Raw genomic sequence first — 18,280 nt, 5'->3', positions numbered from 1 at the left:
CTTGCTCTACAAATGTAACTGAATTGGCCCAAAACTGTAGAAGCATTTTGAAGGAATTTCAAAAAAATATTTTGATAGAGTAACCATGGCAACATTATTCAAAAACTGATGAATGGGTAGTATTTTGAAAAAAAAAAAGTTAACAGACACACAAACGAACAGACGAATGAACACCGACATCCTACCAATGCCTAAGCTTTTTTAACTGCATGGTCTATGAAAACTTACTGATGGCATGCATGGTAAATATAACTTAGTATAACCAGAGACATAAATTTGACATAACTGTAATTTTGCTTTCTCTATTCTGTCTTTTTTCTAAACGAACTTTTTTCTACACATTGCATTTTCGCTGAGTTTCCTCCATTGTTTACTTCTCCACGTGCCCTAGTGCTAAATATAGCGCCACGCAACATTTCATAAAAACAGGAGGACTCTAAAACTAAGACGACGATTGGCACTTACGTACATTTTACCAGAAAGACAATAAAGTTAATACTTTAAAAACAAAGCATGAAGAATTGATTAAATACAAAGAATAGGAAGTTTTAAAAGGGTTAATTTTTTTTCTGGGCACAGAAATCGGATGCTTTTTGATTATAATGTTGTTACTGCTCGTAATGTCATTTTTTTTTTTTTTTTTGTAAATCTGTTATCGTATAGTGAACACAATGGAATTCCCAACATTACTATGTGTACAGGATAAAATTCTCAAGAAATTGATCATCAGCTGATTGACTCTCCATTGTCACACTTCACAGCATAGTCACCGCTCAACGACTGTGTTTGTTTAGCGCAGTCCGCTTTCCCTTGAGGCATGCGGAGTGCATGGCAGTCGTAGTATAAACACAATTAACTACTCAAGTCATTAAAAAGTAGGTGTCAATACTAAAATGCAATAAAAATTTAATCATGGCGGCCGCCGATTTTAACCATGGCGCAGCTCGTTTAAACATGGCGCACATAAATTTAACCATGGCGGGCTGCCATGGTAAAACCCCTTGTGGAGAACCTTGCCCTTCACCCAAGGAAACTTTGTACCAAGTTTGGTTAAAATTGGCCCAGTGGTTCTTGAGAAGAAGTTGAAAATGTGAAAAGTTTACAGACGGATGGACGGACGGACGACGGACAACGGGTGATCAGAAAAGCTCATTTGAGCTTTCAGCTCAGGTGAGCTAAAAAAAATAGTTCAAAAGCTTTTAAAAATCTTTTTTCTAAATCGTACAAACGAATTTCTAAATTGTCAAAACTGTTTTACTAAGTGATTAAAACGATATATAAAAAAAATCGTACAAACGAATTTCTAAAAAATGCAAAATTGAAATAGCAACTCATAGGCCGTCGTAATAACGCGCATACCTTTAGATTCCGGAAGTTAAAAAAAGTCCGAAAATAAAAGGGACCAAGTTCTTCTACTACATATACTAGTTAAGCTCAATTACCACCAAATTAGAATTTTCAAATTTTCTCTCGCGTAGGTAAATTTATTCTATCCTGATATCAAAAATGAGAATTTTGAAATTAAAATTAACTAGTTTCGTTTTTGGCAATCGCTCAACCATTACACACAGCCCAGGACCCTTGGGTACGTTTTTGCATGTAATTTGCATTCATATATATCTTATCATCTAGATTAAATTACTGTGTCATACACCATCTATAAAATTAATTCATTACTTACTAGTATCAACATAAGGGCACACAGTGTCAAAGCATCACGGTAACCTCTTCACTTTGCAGAAATCGACCAGCTGAGTGTGCATGTAGGTCAGTAACATGTATGGAGAAGTATTATTGCACAAATTCAATTTAAGAATTTCTTGACCAAAGAAAACGGACTTGTATGGACATTTTCAAGCATGTCGATTGCGTTCTTAATTTTTATTAAATTTGATTGAATTACCGGACTTCATGTATTATTTAATTTTTTAGAAAAAAAAATCTTTCACTGCGCCAACTACAATGCACTGGGGGGGGGGGGGGGGGGGGCTTACCTTGAATACATTTGATTACAAAAAGAAAGCATTAAATAAAGCATAAATATTATTTTGCTCAGAAAATAAAGGTTGTTGTCAAAACCTAGTAATATGTGATACTAATTTATATTGATTTGTGCTCGTGCAATTTTGATGAAAATCAGTTGTGACACCAAAGCGTGTTCAAAGTATATATATACCCCGGTGTCCATAAATATTTACGAAGGTGTGTCTAAAATGTTTTTACTGCACTGCTACTAAAATAGCAGCGCTATCTAAAGAAGAATTAAGAGAAGAGAAAGAACAATCAATTATTTTCTCTGTATTAAATATAATAATTTTTTGCACATATTTTGTGACCTCATTTGAAACAAACAAACAAAAATCAAAATCTACACTTATTGAATCTATCTGTATATGAACAATAATTTATAAGAAATATTGCTGATTTCTGATGAAAAAAATTTTATTACTAATATCCCTTAAACTTCAAAGTTATGAAATGGCGGGTACGCATATATTTGTAAGCAATTCTACCTTCCTCCAAATGCTGTGTAAGAAAATTGTAAGACAATTAACGTGATAGGTGTAGCTGAAAAGATTCTACACCCGGACCATTGTCATATGAATGACTTAACATTTGAAAAACAGCGATTGAATGTAATGTAAAAAAATCTTTAGTATTTACTGGAAAATATTGGTTATTTTCGTTTACAAACAGGGTATGCATTTCAGTCTTTTTTCTCAAATAATCCTCTGCTAATTTTTTTTGAAAGCTTATAAAATGTTAACTTAATTACTTTTGCAAAGTAATTGTAATGTAATTAATCACATTTCTACGCAGTTGTTCGGAAAGTTCATGGACTGTCTTCAAGAAATTTAAAATGAGCACATTATCGTATGTAAAAATATTTATTTTGTTGATGTCTGAAGTTTCTTTTCATGTAATTTAATAAAAGTCTTTTTATTTATTTATAATTTAATTTCTGCTTATAACGAGGTATTTGATTGGATAAAAAATTAACTTTATATTGTATATATTGGGTTGCCTACGTCACAATGACTTGCGTCAAAAACGTATCGATCCGCATGACGTTACATTTGAATTTTGTACGATTTAAGTAATTTTTTAATCGCAATCATCTTTTTTTCTTACACCAAATGAATGAAAATTAAATTATAAGGAATGAAATTGACAGCTACCCAATTTATAAGGTATAAAGTGGGTTGGAAAAGTTGACGCTTTTTTATAAACCGCTTCGCGGTTTATAAAGCGTAAACTACCCCAACTCACTTTATACGGTATAAATTGGGTAGCTATTAAATTCATTCCTTAATTAAAATCAACATGTTGTTTAACCAAGGAGCAAACTCAACAACATTGTAACGTCAAAAACAGTGTCATGAGTTCTAAAAAAAATCTCTCCCTAAACATTTTGCAGTATGGCCTTATAAAAGAGCACTCATAAAAACATTTTGCAGTATGGCCTTATAAAAGAGCACTCATAAAAATCGTTTCTCTATATCACTTGAAATGTACTTTGTTAGCAATTATATATTCCAATAGCATAATTTTGTTTGTCAATGTTACATTTATTTTACTGCGTATAACAGTGCTTTCTTTGGAATCCGGATTGACCTGGGCCACGATGTTCACCATCGCACCATTGATCATCGATTGAAGGGTCGATGGCATGATAATGCGATAGTGTGATGACGATAAAGCGATGGTGCGATAACGATGACGCGACCGTGCGATAGCGCGGTGACGATGATGCGATGGCTCGACAATGCAATGACAATGTTGCGATAGCACGATGGAGCGATATTGAATATCGCTTCATCGTCACCGTAACATTGCGCCATCGTCATCCCGTACCACCGTATCATCGCTATCGCACCATCGCTTCATCATCATCGCATTATTGCGTCATCGCGCTATCGGCCCAAACTTCTATAGTGCGATGATGCGATAAGCCTTATCCGGATTCCATAACTTTCACAAGATCAGTTACTCTGAACGACTTATCTCTTACCATGAACTTACTAACGTTTAAAGTTTTGGAACATATTTTTATAGATAATCCGTTTTCTCTTCCTCGTCTGATATATATAGGATCTCCCATGATTTGTAGTTGGATATGATTTTTATCCAACGATTTGTGTGTTTTTTATCCCCGAGCCTTGGCGAGGGGATAAAAACACACAAGGAGTTGGATAAAAGTCATATCCAACTACAAATCATGGGAGATTCTTTTTATCCCATGTTTAATACTTCACAACCAATTTTTTACACTGTTTTATATAGGACTCCACTTTATTTTACTTCATGGCGCTAACGCAAAAACCATTGTGACGTCACAACTGTGGATTATAAAAAAAATTATCCAATGAGTCATATCCACGGGATAAAGGGGTAAACATGAGATATATTCAGTCTCTATCATTATAATACCGTCTGTGCCATGTACACACACATGCATGGCTCGCTTTTGACATATTTCCGGCTTCCTATAGCATTTCCGAGTTTTCCTAATAGAGTTTTCCAGAGTACAACATAAATGTGTCACTAACAGCTGCTCCGTGACGTTCTACGACGTTGTCTTTATTTTCTTTTTCTTTTTCTTTTTTTTCCTTTTTTTTTTTTTTTTGCCTTTTTTAATAAGGACTGCCTTTCTTCTGAAATTGATTTCTTTTCGACGAAGCGAAATATATATTGTCATATTCTGGAATATGAAACGATGTAACAATTCTTAATTTGAACTTCTAGGATTTTCGTTTTTGCGCAATTTTACAAAGGATATGATAACAGAAATCATTTATTGTACTGATTGTAAATTACTAAATGTTGACCTGCTTCGCGATGAGATTTTCGCATTTTTTAAAAAAATTCTAAAGAATTTGAAATAAATCACGATATTATATATATATATATATATATATATATATATATATATATATATATATATATATATATATATATATATATATATATATATATATATATATATATATATATTACTCGAATCTAAATTGTTGTTGAAACGTTTCTGCCAAATTTGGATAAATTATGACGTTAAGCAAAAAAAAAAAAAAAAAAAAAAAAATAACGAACTTTTCGAACAACCCTTGTATATTGCAGTGACTGTTGTATAATTGTAATTTAATTTAATAATTTTGCAAATTAACTGTAATTTAATTCATTACATTATTTGGTATGAAATTGATCCCATCCCTAGAACAAAGAAGATCAGAACGTTCTAGGGGAATTGAAAAAGTTCGTTCTTGATCAGGGATAACCTTTCAAAAGTACATTTGCTTTGTTGGAATTACCTCTCGTCGATGATGCTTTTTACATGTATGTTCCAATCTACAGAGAGAATGAAGGCTATATCTGTATCTGTATCTGTATCGAGTACGTTGTAGAACCCAATTATGATTTTTTTTACAACGGTAGAGAGAGCGCCAAGTTTTATTGGCGTCGTTGTTCCTGTAGGGCGGTCTTAAATCCCTTTACAGTTTTTACATGTACGCCCTTATCTGGTAGATGATTCCAGTGTATGCACGTGTCGACAAAAAATGAGTGTTGGTATTGCGGTGTTCTAATGCTAGGTATAACTAGACTCTTGCTTTTGTTACACACGTGTTTGTGAACTATATTTTTTGCATGGTGGTCCCTAAAATGTCTTGGTATAATTTTGCGTTTAGGTTTGGCACTTGTTATAAAGTGGAAGTGACGGCACCTACCCCTCAACCCTTTATACATGAAGATGAGTCTCAGGCTTGTTCTTCTTTCCGCCATAGTCTCAATATCGAGGCTCTTTCTCATAGATGTTATTGGTCCCGGGTTTCTGCTTTTGTAGCCCTTTTTAATAAATCTTATGGGTCTGTTTTGTATTTTCTCTAACTTGTCAATATCCCCTTTGAGGTATGGATTCCAGATGGTAGTCCCATATTCCAAGATGAATCTAACAAGGGATATGTATGCAATTTTTCTGCATTGTTCTGGGACATTTCGAAGATTCCGTCTTAAGAAGCCTCAGGTGGTATTTGCTTTCTTACTTATGTTATTTATGTATAGACTTCATTTGAGATCATTGGAAATTTCAAGTCCAAGGTACGGGTTGTTTTGTACTTCTTGGGGGATGTGGTTGTTGAGTTGGTATAATTCTGGTTTAGGCCATTACAAGTTTTTTGTTTAGCGTCCGCGTGCGCCTTGGTTTTTGACAGCCAATATCAGAAAAAAAAACCCAAATAGAATCAGGAGTCCTGAAATCGGTTATTCTGGTCGAAATCTTTGAATTCTGTCATTTTCTCTAGTGATCTATCTACACACAGGAATTCGCATACCTATCAATTTTACCGAAATTTTTAGTAAATAAAAAAAATACCTAATACCTATAATAATAATTATTATTATAGGTATTAGGTATTTTTTTTATTTATTAAAAATTTCGGTAAAATTGATAGGTATGCGAACTCCTGTGATCTACAATATGTCATATTAGATATATTTTAAGCATTTAATACATTGATTTTGCTAAAGATCGAATAGATCTTTCTACAAGAAAAATATATAATTGAAATCAACTTCTTTGAATGACGTCATTATTATGACTATAAAGTCTGTGTTTTATTTTTTGACTTGTGTGTTTCTGCGAATAGGTAGGTAGGTTTTTGAAAGAGGGGTGGAAGCTAAACAACGAAGGAACTTGGAATGGCCTTATTGATATAATGTAATACTTTTTACCATTGAATCTCATACCCAACTTATTTGCTCAGTCTTCTAGTTTCAGATCATTTTGTAGTATTTGTTGATCATTGTTGCTGGTGATGGTTCTTTATAGAAGGCAATCATCGGCAAATAATAGTACCGATGAGTTGACAACATCTGGTAGGTCATTAATGTGGCATAAGAACATAATGGGGCCATGGACTGTGCCCTACAGTACTCCAGAGTGACTACTGATGTTTCCTCAGATTCAATTATTTCTACTATTAATTTCATTTTCCTTGATGTCAAGAAGTTGTAAAGCCAGGTGTGAAGTGTCCCTTGGATGCCATATTGATGTAATTTATGGAGTAATTTGTGATGAGGTACGGTGTCAAAGGCCTTTGAAAAATCTACCCACTCCATTTCCCCTTCTGTTATGAATTCTGGTTTTTCGATTGATGTTATAGATTTTTCTACAAGGATGAAGACACCCCCTTCTTATGTTTCTCTGTCGTTTCTATAGACATTGTACTCTGGTGGGAATATTTCGCTGGATTTAATTGCGTCCTTTGATGGATTTTGTCCTGGTTTTACCCCTTTGAGCCAAGACTCTGTCCCACAGAGCTGCGTATGGTAAGATGGAATAGTAGAAGTAGAGTCAGTGCAAACATGGTGAACCAGTATAGCGCGGAGAAACCCGTACTTACTGGATCTGTTTACACTGGCCCGTTACTTACCACTCGGTGTTTCCCAGCGATCTCGCTTAATTTGTTTTTCAACAGGACCTTGGATAGTAATGGGTCTGGGTGAATTCTGTCCACGAAGAGGTTGCAGTTGTGGCGCTTTATGGCTTTTAATTTCCGACTATCTCCTACTTTGACCTTTTGCTGGTTTGCAGGTCAGATGTGAATTCTGGAAAGTTTGATGATTTCGTAGATAGTTTCCCTTACTATCCGACAAAATAATGGGTTGAAGTTTTCTTTCTCCGATGGGAGCTGATCGTGGTTTTTCTATATATTTCCTCAGTATGTTTTCTGTCATTGGATTGAATATTTGGTGATAGAAAATGATGGATCTTTTGGATATAGGATGAATGTTTTAAATCCAATATGGCGGTGATGGGATTCGACAAAGTGGTATATTGGGGCTGGGAACCGACTTACCAACCACAAACGCCTACATTACGCGATTTACTCATATATCGCGGTTCAAACTGTATCTCTAACTAAATAATTTCAATTAAAGATGGGATTTCAGTGCGTTTACGTTAATTTTTTACCTCTCGATCTTCCCTGCGAATTTTTTTTCTGTTTTTCTGCTTCTGTTTTTCTTTTTAACCACAAGCAAATATTGAGCAAATATCAAGCTCTTTCTGTCTAGGGTAAAGACTTTGAAAATGTAAATATTTTAAAGTAAGTGCAGATATGTCTTGCGCCTCTAACAGGTTTACTTGACATGAGAGTGAGATATGAACAAATCTCCGAACTCTTATGTAAATCCACTGACATATTCAACAGTCAGCCATACAACATACAGATTATTAAACTCAGTGAATATCTCTCCGTTAAATCACTTCACAAACCTATTACAGAGAAGAGAAAAAGAATAACACATTCTATTTTGTGTAATCATTTTCGATAGAGTATTCTTGAAGGTTGAAAGGGGAGGGTAAAAAGGGGGATGGGTTCAGCCGAATAAAACGTATCTAACTTCAGTTTAGGAACAAAATTCTTGACAAGCCAAGAAAAAAAAACCCATACAATTTTATCATAATTTAAGCACATTTTTATTATTTTTCTTTTTTTTTTTTAAATCAAGATCTTATTTTTTTCCTTCTTCATGAGAAAACTGAAAAATGCACATTTACCGGTCTTGAAAACTTGATTGTTACACTTTGGTAAAACTGTACCCCGTTAATATAATCTTTATAGGAAAATGTTGAAACCACTTTTTGTAATGGCTCTGTAAATACAGTTACTGTGGTTAGAGAGAGTTTACAAGTTTACTGTGTCAGTGTGTACTCAAATCTATTCCGTTTTAGTTTTTTTATTTCCATGTAGGGAATTCATATCGACCTACTTAATGCATATGCATATTGTAATTTACCCAAATATACAATATTTTATATTATAAGTAGTAATGTTTATGATTTATTATAATGTTTAGTATATTGTGCGAAAGTATATAATATTATTGTAATTATAAATATAAAAAAATGGATTGTTCAATTTGATTAAAAGTCGGAAACTGGATCGTGTCTGTGTGCTTGCATTTTATACAGGTTGGGAAGCAGAGCCACTCCTTAACACCTGTGAGCTGATCTGGTGAGGAAAGGTTCTCATTTATTGAAGGTGGAACTGCAATATACCCAGAATCATTTCGTATAAATAAAAGGTTGACTTGGGTCACTCCGACCAAGCTCAAGGATTGTAAGCAGATTTATTCCGCTTGGTGTGTTCTCTCACTGCATGGCATAGCCAAAGAAACAAAATGCATGATCGGCCCAATGACATTCAGGACTCTGCCAATGCCCATCCTTAGATTTCAGTGTTTGAGGTTTAGAAGGATTTATCTTAGACTGGAGTCCAGAATGAGAATGACCAGTTTATGATATATAATTATGTAAAAATTGCTTTTATTCATTGAAGGTGTCCAGTGTCAAATTTAGTAAGATACGTGGAAATGTGTTAAACGCAAAGAAAGTAAATGTGCAACAAATAGTTTCTCAATCCAACTAACCCTTTTGAAAGTGTCCTGCACATCTTTTTTTTTTTAAATTCGTATACAAAAAGATCAGAACCTAAAGGTGTATGCCTAAATGTTCTTTTGAAATCAAAACTGGCTGATTAAAGCTGAATGTAAAATTTTGGTGAACTAAATTTTACATTCACAAAACTAAAAAGTTTGAAAAATGTCTACTAGTATTTAAATAATCTAGTAATGATATCCATGGATATAAGATAATTACATGAGAAACTTCTCACATTATGAATGACACATTGAGTATACAAACAAATATATATATATATATATATATATATATATATATATATATATATATATATATATATATATATATATATATATATATATATATATATATATATATATGTGTGTGTGTGTGTGTGTGTGTGTGTGTGTGTGTGTGTGTGTGTGTATTTGCAATTTTAAATCATTGCTAACTTCACCCCTTGCAAGGCCCCGTTTTGATAATGCCAGACTGATACCTGGATTTCCTCCTGGAGGTTTGTGTGGGAAAAGCCGATCCTCCACAGATTTCTCCAATCTGAGATCATTCAAAACTACACAAAATAAACTGACTGTACAGTTTGTTACCGACAATAAAGAGGACAGCAAAATTGGATTCACACTCCTGATCAGGCAGATTTCTTACTCAAATCCAGGGAACCATGTATCCAGATGGCAGTAATCCTGGTGGTATGTTGAACATAAAGAAACATGTTTCTGCTTTAATTTTTCAATTTTGTTGGAATGGCTCTTTGCAAGAAACAAAAAAAGTTGTACCAAGTTCAAAGAAAGATTATACAATTTTTTTTTTTTAGAAAGGCATCATCATTATAATTTATTTATCTATTTTATTATTTTACATTTGCCCTCTTCTTATAGTTATATCAAAAAGATTTTTTTTTTCAAAATATGAAATACCATATATTTAAAGAAACATGAAGCTTGAATGACAATCAGTTTTCGATGTGATTTGTTATATCACATCATAGATTGATCTATTGATGAAATAAAACATTTTCTAAATTCCCTTCAAAGGCTGGAGTGATGGTTCTTTCAATGAATTCCAGAATAACTGGGATGAGCAGATTGTGATTCCTGGGGGACAGGGTCCGGGCAGTGGGAACGATTACAACAAGGAAACCAATGGTCTGACCTGCTACTCCTGTAGCTACTGTAACGTGGAACCATTTAAACCTGAGGACTCTGGTGTCGGTACAGAGACAGGATGCCATGTCTGCTCCAAAGAGTGGGACGATGGTAGGTTTCAAGTTATATTCCAGAAAAAAAATAATTTTTTTGCAAAATTATTTTATTGAGGATAGAATAGTTTTCTGAATTTAAAATGAATTAGTGGTTTAACTGCTTCCATAAAACTTGATAACAAGAGGGTCACTTGTGAGGGATATGGTCTTTGAGTATGGTAACTGAAAGTGATGTAGAAAATAATTACATGTACATGTAGTTGCAAAGATGATGAGGTGAGTTTATGATGGGTTATGTCCCCCTTCCACATTAATACATTGAAAATGAACCTCAATGTTTTGTATTTGATATAGTATATTTTGATGCTGAATGCACAAAATGCATGTACTTATTGATAATTCTCATTCCTAACTGAATAAAGATGAATCCATTATGATATTTTAAACATGTCAAGAAAATGATTTTGAACATTTGAGAATTAAGATATGCAATGAATTCAAATCAAAAACATGTGAACAAAAACCAAGTTGCTCAACCGTTAGCTTTTTTGTCAAATCTGTCATTAAAACATACAGATGTTTCATGAACTGCATGCAGTAGTCAATGAAATCAAAGGGGAATGAGTTAATTTGATTGTATTGTACTGATATTTGTCTTTTCTGTAAATGTTCAAATCATTTTGTAGAATATCAAGTTGCCGGAAGAAAGTGTACCTCCCAGATTGAGTATTACAGAGTGCTACAAAGCTTAGGAAATGGTCATTATAATATCATTGAGTGGTTTATCTTTTGTCTGAATGATCTTGTTTTATATGAGAGATTCCCAACAAGATTAGCAAAAAATTGCAAAACTCAGATCAGATCGATGAAGAATAAGATGTGAATGAGAAAAAATAGTGGGTAATGTTTTAAGAAATGTTACACACTATTGATGCAAAAAACAGATGGGAAACTTTTCATTCATCTGAAAAATACAGTATCAATAAAGTTCCTTCCTTTTGTGCGATGTAATGGACTTAATTATCAGATTTATATCTCTTGTGTAAATACAGTCTAATGAGTCTTGTAAAGTGGCATTGTTAAGCAGTATTTTCAAAAATTTTAGCATCTCTTTTCAGTTTTGGAGCCAGTCACAGACTACATCGGTTGTAAGAAGTTTATCACCACCTATCAGCCAGCCGTAAACTACTGCTTCTGCAAGGGCAACAAGTGCAATTCTGGCAATCTTGTGATGTACAGTCCAATAAATGTGATTTTTGGCCTCTTACTAGTGAAAATTTTATACAAGCTACGACAACTTTGGAAAAAAAACTGTTTTATCTTCATGGCTGTGCCATTTTTATGGATTGGAGTATGCATATCATGATTTCATTAAGCATATCATTTTGATATATATTATACCTTTTCCTTATACACGTATATGTATATTTTTGAAATTCATTCCAATTATGTATATATTTTTCGTGATGTTTTTTTTATTGTCAATTTTATTAATACAAAATAACTGCTATATCAATTGTACGGTTGTGAAACATACTTGCTAGTTGATGTTAAACACGCAAAAGTATTTTTTAATCCGATTTATTATCATCTGGACACATTCCTGTACTTGTTTAATTCCACAACTTATCAGGTCACCACTCTGTATAAAGCTACATTCCTGCTTGTGTATAGGTGCATCAGAAATGTAAAAAAAAATGTATTATAAAGATATATTTGTTTCACTGATGTTAAAATACCAAAATTTGCTTTCCTTGTGAAAGTCTTATATTTTGCCGATTCTTTATTATTTTTTATTTAACTTGTTTTTATTGGATGATATTTATTTTTTTTTATTCTCTCTCAGTCCTAAAACTTCATTAGCATCATCATTTATTTCTAATGAAAGAGTCATTATTTTTTATTAATAATTAATCTTTAAAATGCATAGTAGGTGTTCTTGATTCATTACTAGTACTTGTTAACTACAAACTTGAAAGTAATTTGTATGTCATTTTGCACACACACCGTCCACGGTAGCTCAATCGGTAGAGAGCTCGCTCCGTGATCGGGAGGTCATGAGTTCGAATTCGGCCGCGACTGACCTAAGTCGATAAAAAAAATGGGTAGCGACTGTTCCTTCGCCATGCGCTCGGCACTTTGAAGTGAAAGTTGCGGGTCTTTCGGATGAGACCTTAAAAACCGAGGCCGCGTGTAACGGCAGACGTTGGCACGATAAAGATCCCTCACTGCTCAATGATCCCGAGTGCCGAGTAAAGGTCAAAATTTGAAGCCCTTCACCGGTATATGGTGACGTCTCTATATGAGTGAAAAATTCTCGAATGGGACGTAAAACAACATTCAATCAATCAATCAATCACACACACACCCTCACACACACACACACACACACAAAACATTACTAAATTTCAGATTTCGTTTCACATATTTCTTCTCAAATTTAACCTTGTAGATCCCTTCATAAAATGCACTTGCAAGTAATAGATATGAGTAATTAGTGCGTTTGAACCTGGATTGCTTCTTCTTTTAATAAATCCAGGCTTATAGATAGCATTTGTGAAAGATTTCACAATTTGGTGAAAGGTGAGATATACATGTATATGTGATTTCTTTTCTTATTGTTTATGATTGGTTGCAAGCAACTTCATATATATGCAAAATTATGGTTAGTCTTGTTTTGTGATGCAAATTTGTTTTATTGTGCCACCTTTTGTTTTCTTGAACGTCTTCATTATTATTTACATTATTAATTAGTGGACATGAAAATATGTTTACATTTCTCATGTTGAATGGAGTCGTTCTTTTGTGTCACAGTGGATGCTTTATTCACAAAGCTGTTATTCATTTTTACTTATATGACATATATGTATGTATGAATGACAATAAGTCAACTTGTGGAGATACAATTATATGCTTATGAAACAATATTGAGAAATGTATTGTTTCTGCAATATTATCCGTTATTGATGTACACTAAAGTGATTTCCGGCTGTAAATGGCTTGTACAACTTACTGAAAATGTATTTTTAATTCATTCATAATTATATTTTCCTTGGTTATTTCTTGATTACAGGAATCTGTCAAATGTTAAACAAATGACAATAATATTTTAGTTTTAAAATTAAATCTCATTATTTTCGTTTTGAAGCATATCATTGCAAGCATTCAATATCAAGAATAATTTGTCAGCAAAACTTATACAGTGGTATTATGTTCATGTAATTAATAAAGTCTTTTTTTAAAAAAAAAAAAAAAAAGATAACCCTCTTATATGTATTTCTGTTTCCTTATACAGAAAACTATCGATAAACAAACAATAATTTGATGTAAAATAGAATTATATAATCATTCTAAGACAAAATAGACTGACCATCCCCCCCCCCCCACACACACACACACCCACACACACAAACATTCGTGGACTTCAAATGTGGGTAAGCATAATTAAGCAAAATTTCACTTGTTTGTGGGGACGTAATTTCGTGGGTTACTCGTTTATATGGTAAATTCAATAGATAATTATGTTTACAAAATAAACATTCATGGAGATGTAAATTCGTGGGTAAGGGTCGTCCACGAAATCCATGAACATTGGTCCCCAACGAACAATGATGATTCCACAGTACTGTATAGTCGGTTTTCTTGGATGTTAACGTTGGCATATGCTTGCTGAAAGGTATACCGATAATTTTAGCGGAATTTTTTTTACATGTACGGACACAATTTATTATTTCTATTTTATTTATTATGTCTTTGCAAAGAACACTAAGTGGGATTCTAAATATTTTGGCTATTAAAATTTTAACAAGCGCCAGCAAAAACGTTGAAAAAATCCAAAATAGCACTGTGCTAAATAATTCGCTATACGGTGGTACAATAAACGCGACTGTTTATATGTTTTATGAGCAAAATAAGATAAAAATTGATTCATACATGCAAATTTTTATTACATACACTATAGCATTTTAAAAAGAGAAATACAGTTGTGAAGTCAGAGGAGGCATATTTACAAATCAGGTAAAGAAATAAAAAATGCTAACAAATGTGCATTTACAGTATTTTTCAATCTGTTAAGTGCATTTTTGTTTCTTTGCTGCACAAGAATAAATGTTAATATAAAAAGATTTCATGTAATTTTATCATACTAATACATACTAGTGCATTCATGTACACTGCCATGTGATAAGCACATAAATTTGAAAAGTTTGTTTTCTACAAAATGGCAATGACAATCAAATCTAGAGGAGCTGTGAGCACTAAGCTTACAAAAATGAGACCCCACCCCTGGTTCATATTAGAATAATGGTAAAGGTCATTTTTTGCTACGGGGACTTCACAAATATCTGCCCGATCAAATCGTAAAATAGGATGTCACAATCCACTATGAAATAAAGATGTAAAAGTCTCGTTAAGGTTCATAGACCCTCTGATCACTAATATAAAATGTAGCTTTAACATTTATGATTTTATGATTTACAAACAATTATATCATAGCTTGCGGGGCAGAATTGAACCAAGAAAGACATTTCAGCTGACAAATCTATAAAGGAATGATAGACATTTATCCCATTAAGAGTTATCGTTCTTATCAGAGCATCAATGAACCTTAAGTTTTATTCAGTGGTGTAGGAGGAATTTTGGATAAGAGATGAGTACCCCAAAAAATATTAAAGAAAGCATAGCAGTGTCTATGTTTTGCTGCAAGAAACCCCAAATGTGTCCGAGCAAAAATTATATATAACATATTGCCATATGTAATGTGCACCAAATCTTGCTGCATTTTATGTTTGGTTTATTTATTTCTATGACATGCAAATATGCAAATTTGAAAAATGTTATGACACATTCGAAAATGAATTTGAAAATATTTCAGTGGAACGCGAACGTAATAAAAAGTACGGCAATGGCAATAAGGTATAAGTAGCAAGGATTTTCTTTTAACATAAAAATATCATGGATATGAACCCTTTTTTTAATAGTTACTCATAATTCTGTGAAAAAGAAACCAAATGACTCATAGGACTTAAATGGCTTTTCTAATAACAATCATGTCATTTCTGTTCTAAGCTTGTTTGTATCCAAGTAGTACATTGTGACCTACGTTATGGTTGGCATATCGTTGATCAAGTTTGATGATTCTAAGCCTCTAAGTGTTTTAAATATTGAGACACAAGGCCATCTTTAAAATAATGTTTTTTTTGCCTGTTTTCTGGAAATAATAATAAAAAATTCTTCCTGGAAGTAAAAAACAGTGAGTCGGGCCATTTTTAGCCAGTCGGTCGGGAGAAGGCAACCAAGGATTTTTTTTTAAATTTTTTAAATGTCCCAACATAGCTTGCTCGTCTGAAAAATATGAAATAAAGACCAGAGAGCTACAGTGCCACCCATTGAAAAAGTGAATGATAGCGTATTAAAAAGTTTTTCTTACTTTTTTTCTCCCTTTATATGAGATGTCAAAATTTTACTAACCCTGTGTTCTAAGCATATTCTTTTACAAATAATTGTTAACATTTAGCCACATTCTAGTTGAAGATTACCATAGAATACAAGAATTCATCTCAAACGTGGATGTATTTCAAACCCAATTAATTTAGATAAATAAATATGGAAGAGAAGTTTCGTCTTGTATCTCAGATCATCAAAATAATTAATTGTTCGAATGTTTCATCAAGACTTTTGAGGTTGTCCTCATGTACATTTGACTTGCATAGTTGTGAGGATGAAATCTTCAAGACAACTTTGTTTAAAATCTTGTGTAATTATGAAGGGGAAATAGGAGAAATATATGTGATAAGTTGCAGCAAGTGTGCAGGAAATTGCATGGATAAGAATTGCATATTTCCTAATAACAACCTAAGTATTAGTAAACTCGTTATATCCAAAGTTTAATATTAAAAAAATACAAATCAACACGAAGTTAAAAATATTTTTTTATCGCGTTAAAAAATTTAATTAACCCCGCACTACATTCGCACAAGCGTAAGTAGAAGTGTAATGTCCGAAGCGCGGAAAAAATTCTGATTTAATTCAATGAATATTCATGAAACGGAAAAATATTAACGGTAAGTATTTAGAATTGCTCTCTAAGTTTATCACCAAACTGTTTTTAAAAATAACTTAAAAGTTTTTATAATTTTGTTTAAAACATCGAACAACACATTTTCATTAATTTATCCCTGAAAAAAAACCTAAGTTCTTCGTAAGGATACAGTTACGCCCAAGGTGAAAGGCCAGCAAGGGTCTGTGAGATGACTGATAATGTACCAACTGAAAAGCCAGAATTAAAGTGAATTAACAATTTAACATTGGACATTGATAAAATGTTCATATTATACATAATTTTAATAAGGGAAAATGTATGTTTCAGATCCGGGCGGATCTTACTCTATGGTGTGCAGAGGAATTTTACTGTGCTATTTTCCCCCCGTTTTTCTGTTTTTGTGCTTAAAAAATACTAAATTTGGACAAAAAATGTAAATGGAAGTGATTTTTCAAAAAAATAAAAAGACAAAATGTCCGGAGATATGAATATGATGCATGATTAAAAAAAGTCTTTGAAATCGATTAACTAGTTTTTCGAAAAATTGCATGTATCATAAAAGTATATAATAATAATAATAATAATAATGATGATGATGATGATGATGATGAAAATAATAATAGTAATAATAAGTGTTTGTGAAACAGAGATGCCCCCGTATTGCAGCTTATGGCGAGGGGTTAATATTTCTCATATGCAGATCAAACTCCCAGGTCGAGATCAAAAATGTTGTTCCCAAAAGCAAAGGACTTGTCTTATTGACTGTACCTGCGGAACATAAAAGCACAAGCACCAACGGACCAAAAGTTACAGCTAAAGTTATAATTATTTTTTTTTAAAGTGGGTTAAATTTCATTGTCAAAGTCAAAATTAATGGTGCCCAGGGAAAGTCCTTGCCACACGAAATACTCATCTGGAAAATTTAAAGTCCTAGCAAAAACTGTTCAAAAGTTTTTGCCAAGGTTAAAGATTTCAAAAATAGGTCAAACTGCAAGGTCCAGGCCAAAAGATCAAAATTGATGATATCCAATGGAAGGCCATGTCACGAATACACATGTGCAATATGTAAGTCCGATCATCAACTGTTCAAAAGTTATGGTCATAGTTTAAGTTTTTCAAGTGGGTCAAACTCCAAGGTGGAGGTCAAGAGGTCATATATGATATCTTGTCACAAGAATATAAAGTGGGGTTTGAAAGCCCTAGCCCCTTCTGTTCAAAGTTATGGCCAAGGTTAAAGTTTTGTAATTTTTTTCAGAATTGGGTCAAACTCCAAGGTCAAGAAGTAAATGTTTTGGTACGTAATGAAAGGTCTTGTCACAAGAAATGTACACGTGAAATATAAAAGCCATGTCTTAAACCAATCAAAAGTTATGGGCAAGAATAAAGATTTTGCGGACAAACAGACATAAAGACAGACAGACGGACGGACAGGGCAAGAGCTATAAACCCCCGATTCATGGACTATGGGGGAATAATGATAATAATTATTCCGAAGGAATTTGAAAGATAGTAATAATAATAATAATAATAATAAAAGTAGTAGTAGTAGTAGTAGTAGTAGTAATGATAATAATTTGTAAACTCTCAGCAGTATTATTCA

At 33.0% G+C, this 18,280-nt stretch overlaps 1 pseudogene; it reads left to right on the top strand.

Moving 5' to 3' along the window:
- The first annotated feature begins 7,359 nt into the window (after positions 1 to 7,359).
- On the top strand, positions 7,360 to 12,006 carry LOC133178651 (uncharacterized; annotated as a pseudogene).
- The last annotated feature ends 6,274 nt before the right edge of the window (positions 12,007 to 18,280 follow it).

Source organism: Saccostrea echinata, unplaced genomic scaffold (assembly GCF_033153115.1).
Source record: "Saccostrea echinata isolate AGI-Se365-2 ecotype Australia unplaced genomic scaffold, CSIRO_AGI_Sech_v1 ptg000003l, whole genome shotgun sequence".
Taxonomy (NCBI): Eukaryota; Metazoa; Mollusca; class Bivalvia; order Ostreida; family Ostreidae; genus Saccostrea; species Saccostrea echinata.
The sequence above is the reverse complement of the archived record's forward strand: the minus strand, read 5'-3'. Positions and strand labels throughout refer to the sequence as shown.